Source organism: Crocuta crocuta, unplaced genomic scaffold (genome assembly GCF_008692635.1).
Source record: "Crocuta crocuta isolate KB4526 unplaced genomic scaffold, BGI_CrCroc_1.0 scaffold275, whole genome shotgun sequence".
NCBI lineage: Eukaryota > Metazoa > Chordata > Mammalia > Carnivora > Hyaenidae > Crocuta > Crocuta crocuta.
Window position 1 is genome coordinate 259,358 of NW_027530497.1, and position 6,767 is coordinate 266,124.

Below are 6,767 nucleotides of genomic sequence, written 5' to 3' on the forward strand. Positions count from 1 at the left end.
GGCCAGTGCAGGGCCCAGCGCCCCCGCCAGCCCCCGGCGCAGCGCTCGAGCCCATTCAGCACCGGACTGTCCGCTCCCCAGCGCGGATGCGGAGGAGGGGCGCGGGCGGGGCCGAGCATCACGAGGACAGGAGAGGCCAATCGGAGCGCGCGAGGGGAGTCCCGCGGCGGCCCCGCCCCCGGGACGCGCAACCCCTCCACCTACTGTGGTTGGGGGAGCCGGGCGCATTCGGCAGGATGTACTCAGAGCCGTGGACTGGCAGGAGCCAGGGTGTGGGGCTTCCACAGCCTCCTCGAACTCTACGTGCAGTGAGACGGTGGCAGAAACAAAAGGTGCATTTGGGCTTGTTACGGGCTTTTACTGCTCAGAGGACTGGTAGATGCGGAGTCGGTGAATGAAGGGGCTTTACGTAGTCACGTGCTTTACTTGCCTGCACAACCCCGCCCCCCTCCCCCAGGCCGACCACTGTTCCGAGTTCCTTGGGCCTTGGGCCTTGAGACCTCGAGAGCCTCAGAAGGGTAGCCTGGGCGTGGGGATGGGGGTGGGGGGCGACTTGCAGAACATCTTTATGTTGTTTCACGTGTCCGAGAAAAGGGAAATAGTGCTGATTACCCATCAGTATCACAGACGGGTAATTGAGGCCCAGAGAACATTAAGTGAGGTACGTAAGTAAGTCATCGGGACATTTGGTGGCACAGCAAGGATCAGAACCCGGTTTGGAGAGTCCCTTTCCATACCTCGGGGGTCTCCCTTGAATCTGGAGAAGAAATGTCATACAGATTTTTAAAGCATAAATATTAGTGAATCCCCAAATTCAAAAATTAAAAAGAGTTTAAGGCGCTGGTATGTTGTTTCTTTAACACACCCGAGGATGTGTAATGCGTCTGCAACATTTCTGCGCCTTGGGACTTGTGGACTCCTCAGTGAAGTCCGTGAAATTGGTCAGCTTTCAGAATTCCCTTTCAGGTTACGGATGCAGTGCATTGTGGTCATGTGCCTGTGATACCGATTCTAGTTTATAAAGGAAGATCTTAGACACTGAACCAAATATATTTGTGAAACCTTAGAGTTCTGTCGATCTTTTTTGTACAGGGGTTGCAGAGCATCAGAGTTTGGCAGTGTGTTCTTTTCCCGGTGGGGGCAGGGGTGCCAAAAAAAAAAAGTTATATCTNTTTCCAAGTTATTCTAAGGTGAGAATATTGGAGTGTTTTGAAAATATTAGAGGAAAAGCTGTCACTGGGAGATCTAAATCCAGTGGATTGGCCAAGGCTGGCCAGGCGGAGCAGCTGCTGGGGTCAGTGACAGCTGCAGGGAGAATGCTGAGGACCTCACCACTTCTCTCTTGGAAACCTGCCCAAGGCTAGCCTGCTCGATCAGACACTTTACCTCTCTTTGCCTCAGCTGCTCTTTCTCTTTCTTCCTGATACTCGTCGTCTGTAAAATGCTGTGAAACCATTACGGCTGATGTAAGGATTAGCTGTATCCCAGCTTGGAAGAGTGGGTGCTAGGTGGGTGTGACAAGGAAGAGGAGCTTGAAACTGCCTCCTATTTCAGCCTCAACAGACGGCTGGTAAGCTTACCCTGCACCCACTGCCTCATTCACCCCATTCACATTTGGTGGGAAAAGAAGCTGACTTGTAGGACAAAGTAAATCCTGCCCTAAAACATCCTTTTAACTAGCTGCAGAGCCATCCTCAGCTACTGTTCTGGATTGAGACAGATCCTCAAACTGTAGATGAGGAGCTCAAAGCCTGACCTGGAATCTCTTCAAGTCAGTGGCTGGTCTCAGAAAAGCTCAGGACCCTGACTAGCAAAGTGGCCAAACTGTAAATCCGGGACAGCTACCACGTTTTTATAATTCTTTAGTTCCTTATGTTCATTTCTTAGGTCATTCTAAGAGCAGGCATTGTGGTTACCCCAACATTCATTCTGCTCTCCCCTTCTGTGATGCAACATGTGATTTAGGTAAGATTGCCCCACTCTTGGGGTGCCTGGGTGGCTTAGTCGATTAAGCATCCAACTTTCGCTTAGGTCATGATCTCGCGGTTCGTGGGTTCGAGCCCCGTGTCGGGCTCTGTGCTGACTGCCAGCTCAGAGCCTGGAGCCTGTTTCAGTCTGTGACTCCCTCTCTCTCTCTGACCCTCCCCTGCTCACGCTGTGTCTCTCTCTCCTAGAAATAAATAAAACATTAAAAAATTTTTTTAAAAATAAAAAAATAAAAAAAAAGATTGCCCCACTCTTAGCTCTATGAGCGGGCTCTGATTGGTCTAGGTCAGCAGTTCTCAAACTGTGGTCCACGGACCCCTAGGGGCCCCTGAGGACCTTTCAGGGAATCTCTGAAGTCAAAATTATTTCACAATTATCTAATAATAATTTGCCTTTCACATTGATGGTGTAAAGGCAAAGGTGTGCAAAACCTTCATTGCCACAGTAACAGTAAAAAAAAAAAAACTTTTAATTAAGAAAATGCAGTTTCATTTAAGAATGGTCTTGGTGGAACAGTAATATTACTAAATTTATGAAAATCTCTACCCTTGAGCACATATCTTTTTAATATTTTATATACCAAAATGGAAAAGGCACATAAAACCCTTCCACTGCAAACCAGAGCATGGTGGTTATCCGAGGGAGACCACGTGTGCAGCCGCAAGCTGAGCTGGCTGGTTTGGGGGTTTCTTTCATGCAGCACCATTTTCACTTGAGAAAGCAGCTGCAAATGACGGTTATTTCAACTTGATTATTTGGTAGACATTTCCTTGACAATCAGTTAAGTGAGCCTGTCTCTTCAAGGAAAGCAATGGACTATTTGTTGGGCCAGTGATGAAAAAATTCCCACCTTCAAAAGAAATTTAGAATTTTGGAAAACTTATCACCATGAGACAGCTTCTCAATATTTAAGGACTTTTCTGGTGTGATGAACGGTGATGTTAACAGATGTCACTTAGGGATATTGGATCATGTATAATGTGCCAACGTTTGCAAGACCTGCATTTACTCAGTGAATCAGTGTTCCGAATGCCTAATGCATGATGTTACAAAATCACATGTGGGTGAAAGATGAATTTTAAATGCAAGGCAGACAATGGGTTTTAATTTACCAGTATGAGAAGTTTATAGATAAGGTTTTAGATTTTACAATGCAACAGACTTTTAAGGAATTACCTCTTGTAGAATTATGGTATAGTACCAAAGAAGAATATCCACAATTATCTTTACAAGCTATCAGGGCACCTGGGTGGCTCAGTTAAGCGTCCACCTCTTGGTTTCGGCTCATGTCATGATCTCACCAGTGGTGAAATTGAGCCCTGCGTGGGGCTCTGTGCTGACAGCATGGAGCCTGCTTGGGATTCTCTCTCTCCCTCTCTCTGCCCCACCCCGTGCACATTCTCTCTCTCTCTCAAAATAAATAAAATAAACTTCAAAAAAAGATCTATCAAAGTACTCCTCCCTTTTCTAATTACATATTGATGTGAGGCAGATTTTCTTCATGTACTTTAACCAAAACAATTTGCAACAGATTGAATACAGAAGCAGATATGAAAATCCAGCTGTCTTCTATTAAACCAGACTTAAAGAGACTTGCAAATTAAAAATAAAGAGAAAAAAAAGCCATTTTTCTCACCATCTTTTGTTTTGGAAAATATAGTTGTGTTTTGTTCTGGGGGTTTTTTTTTTTTTTTTTTGGTTTTTTGTATTTTTTAAAAAACAGTTATTTTTTTAATCAAGTTGTTGAAACGTAATTTTATTATCTTTATGATTTATTTTATTAACTTTAACAAATTTAATTTCTAATTTGGCAAATATCAATAGACTAAACCTCCATTAAAAAGATTCTTTAGGTTCCTCAGTAACTTTTTAGTAGTGTAAAGGGTCCTAAGACTAGAGCTTGAGACCTGGTAGTCCAAGCCACCCAGAGTCATCCCATCCTCCTTGCCCCTAGGATTGACTCATAGGCAGCCAAGGAACCAGGCTGATCCAATCAGAGAAAATCTTAGGCATTTATTGGACGGTGGGAGAGAGATGCTCTTATCTCCTGCTAGACAGGAGTCAGACAGGAAGTAGCTTTAGTAGCTGCTGATAAGGCAGCCATTTTAGACTACAAGAATTTACCTTAGAAGAGCCTAATGCCAAGGGAAGCAGAGAGAGAGATAAGAAAGAAGCCATTCCCAGAGTGCCTGGGTGGCTTAGTCGGTTAAGCGTCCGACTTTCGCTTAGGTCATGATCTCGCGGTTCGTGGGTTCGAGCCCCGCGTTGGGCTCTGTGCTGACAGCCAGCTCAGAGCCTGGAGCCTGTTTCAGTCTGTGACTCCCTCTCTCTCTGACCCTCCCCTGCTCATGCTGTCTCTCTCTCTCTCTTTCTCTCTCTCTCTCTTTCTCCTAGAAATAAATAAAACATTTAAAAAAAGAAAGAAAGAAGCCATTCCCTTTAGGACATTTTTGAGCTACTAGATCAAACCAGCCCTGCAGCTCATCCTACCTGTATATACTCCAGTTTACCAAGCCAGTGAAGTCTCCTGTGGGTTAAACTAGCCAACATCAGGTGCCCCACTTTTTAAAAATTCTTTTTAATGTTTTATTTATTTTTTTGAGAGAGAGAGAGACAGCATGAGCAGGGGAGGGTCAGAGAGAGAAGAAGACACAGAATCAGAAGCAGGCTCCAGGCTCTGAGCTGGCTGTCAGCACAGGGACCGATGTGGGGCTCGAACCCACGAACCGCGAGATCATGACCTGAGCTGAAGTCGGATGCTTAACCGACCGAGCCACCCAGGCACCCCTATCAGGTGCCCCCTTGATGCATGGTACACCTGTTTGTGAATATTTTTACCTAAATGGGTGCCTAGGGCCTCAGGGTAATATACTTTCTAGGGTTTATTCATTCATGAAGAAACTTTTTCATCATGTCATCACTATACCATTAGCTTCTGAAGTGAAGCTGGAAGATAGAGCAGGGCCTGGGGGGAAGGGACCTCGCACAGACAAGTGGGGTCAAAAGTGCCAACACTACTTTAGAGAGCAATAGCGAACAGTGGCTTCTGATCTTGAGTAGCAAAGTGATAGTGGGTTTTAACTTTCTTTTGCTTTTCTGTATNGTTTGCTTTTTTGTATTTCTCAAATTGGACAACTTGAGCATGTATTGCTCTTCTTTTAAGGAAAATATAGAATGACATTATTTTTGAATAGCCCTTGAATAGGGGCACAGGCTTAGAGAGCAGGTTGGCATCAGCATATGGCAAGAGAAGTCTTGGGCTAAGATTGGGCTAGCAGGGAAGGAAGATCTGTAAGGGAGGCAGGTGGGCCCGGAAAACAAACTTCCTTTCATTGACAGTTTTGCCAACAGCCAATCTCAAAGATTCAAGGGGATGAGCAGGAATCTCCAAGGGCTAAGGAGTCATTAATTATGCCTCCGTCAGAGTCGTTGGAATATTTGCAGCTGAGAGAGAAAGATTGAGAGAGACCAACACTAGATTTAGGTAAGCGCTAGAAAAGGCTTGAGTTATCACATTAAGTGAAAACAAAAAAGGGGACACAGATTGTATACAAACTTCTCTTATGTGGCCAAAAACAAACAAACAAACAAAAAAAACGAGAAGAGATCTTGGAAAAAGAAAACAGTTGTGGCGTTAGGGTAGCAAGAACATGAGTAATCTCTTTTTCCTTTGTAAGAGATGTCCTTTCATGTTGTTATAATGTTGTTTTTTACAATAAATACAACTGAAGGGAGTCATTGGTTCAAATTACTGAGGTCTCAGAGGCTTTTCCAGATGGCCTGTTTCTTTTCGCCTGCCAAATGGCTCTCATCTGACACCGAGGCAGAAGCTGTGCCTTCCCTAGGGCCTGGCATCTTCGAAGCTGTAAGGGGTGATGCCGATGGGACTATTTTGTAGGTGGCCAGAAAGAAAGGAGAGAGGGCAGCTGTAGCGGCCAAGACTGAGGCTGTGTGTGAGGCTGTGTGTGAGGCTGGGCGGGGTCAGGGATCCCTATTCCTCTAACCAGCATCTGGTTGGGGGGGCAGTTCCCGCCCAGGTATTGTCTTTGTGTTTTTCCCCTGGTGCACTTCACCTGCTGTTTGGCTCCAATCCTCATCCTTCTGAGATGTCGTCCCTCCCCGGGTCCCCAGGGGCTGGAGCGCAGCTGCAGCCAAAAGAGGCGCAGACCAGACCGGCTGCTTCCCTCAAGCACAAAGGAAGTCAATCCCTTGAGGTTTTTCTAGGAATGTTTCCTGTGAGCAATCACGGGAAAAGCGGGAGTAAAACAAACAAAGAAGGGAAACATCAGGGGACGGCTGTCTGTTGACAGAGGGTGGCTTAGGTTGAGGAAACAGTTCCACAGGGACACATATTCAGGCACATCCGCAGACCATCATTCCATCCTTCCTTCACCCGTGTATTCATTGTACAAACAGTGCCAAAGGCCTGTTACGTGCCTGGTATTGTGCGAAGTGCTGTACACAAATTACTTCATTTTATCTTCACGACAGCCCGTTGAGGTAAGGTCTTCTTATCCCTGTATCTTACATAAGGAAGTTGAGGCTTGGAGAAACTTAGGGAAATGAAATAGTCAAAGTTCTCATGGCTAAGAAGTAGCAAAGCCGGAATTTGAACCCCGGCCATCAGATACTGGAGTTCACCTAAGATACGGTCCTTCCTCTAAAGGTCAGATGCTCTAACGGGAAAGAAAGACACTTTAAAACAGATGAACAAGCAAAACCAGTAACACGATGAGATATAACAGAAGGACTATTAACAAGGAGTCATGAGAGCATGGCGG